Source organism: Suncus etruscus, chromosome 12 (assembly GCF_024139225.1).
Source record: "Suncus etruscus isolate mSunEtr1 chromosome 12, mSunEtr1.pri.cur, whole genome shotgun sequence".
NCBI classification, from domain to species: domain Eukaryota; kingdom Metazoa; phylum Chordata; class Mammalia; order Eulipotyphla; family Soricidae; genus Suncus; species Suncus etruscus.
Genome location: NC_064859.1, coordinates 17,683,316 through 17,684,093, shown reverse-complemented (window position 1 = coordinate 17,684,093; position 778 = coordinate 17,683,316). Strand labels below are relative to the sequence as shown.

General features: G+C 29.8%; 1 non-coding gene across 1 annotated transcript; it reads right to left on the bottom strand.

Moving 5' to 3' along the window:
• Positions 1 to 387: 387 nt before the first annotated feature.
• Positions 388 to 491, bottom strand: LOC126025272 (U6 spliceosomal RNA). Its single transcript, XR_007501304.1, has one exon. It is a non-coding gene; the product is annotated as a U6 spliceosomal RNA (small nuclear RNA).
• Positions 492 to 778: the final 287 nt, after the last annotated feature.

The window sequence follows — 778 nt, the reverse complement described above, 5'->3', positions numbered from 1 at the left end:
TTCTTTCATTCAGTAATTCAAATATGTCATTTCACTCTTTTCTTGCCTTTATCATTTCAAATGGAAGTTCTAGTTTGACTCATGTTTATTCCTTTATACTTAAGATTTTCCTCTTCCTTACTGCTTTTAAGACTCCATCTCTTTTTTTTCCATTTGATTACTAAAATATATTTGTTACACTTATTGCCTCTTGAATTTGTACAGTAGCCTCTTTTTGGAGAATGGGGAAGTTCCATGCTACTCTCTCTCACTACTTGTTTTGCCTTTTTCATCCCCTTCTGATATTCCTATAAATCAGATATTATTTCTCTTGTCTTTGTTCATATAAGTACCTTATAATTTCTTCCATATATTTAGCTCTATTTTCTTCTTTATCAATGCTGGCTTAAAAATATGAAACTCTTCATGACTTTGTATATTATACTTGCACAGTGGCCATGCTAATCTTTGTATCATTCCAATTTTAGCATATGTGCTTTCAAAACAAGCACTGTATTGTAATTTTTGAGGGAATAAAGTCCATGATAGTTAGTGTTATTATTTATAGGAAAATTGTTATGTAATTAATATTTTAGAAAGTAAGAATAGTTCTGGTATTTCTGCATACATTTATTTTATTAGTAGTATAAATGACCTTATTTGGATATGATTGGGTTGAACACAACCCTACGTGTACTTTAGTGTCTTTTCAGAAAAGCAAGGAATTTTCTTCCAGCTGAAGGTCAAATGGAAATCATTCTTTTCAAAGAGTATAAATGAAACACCATAATTGAATAAC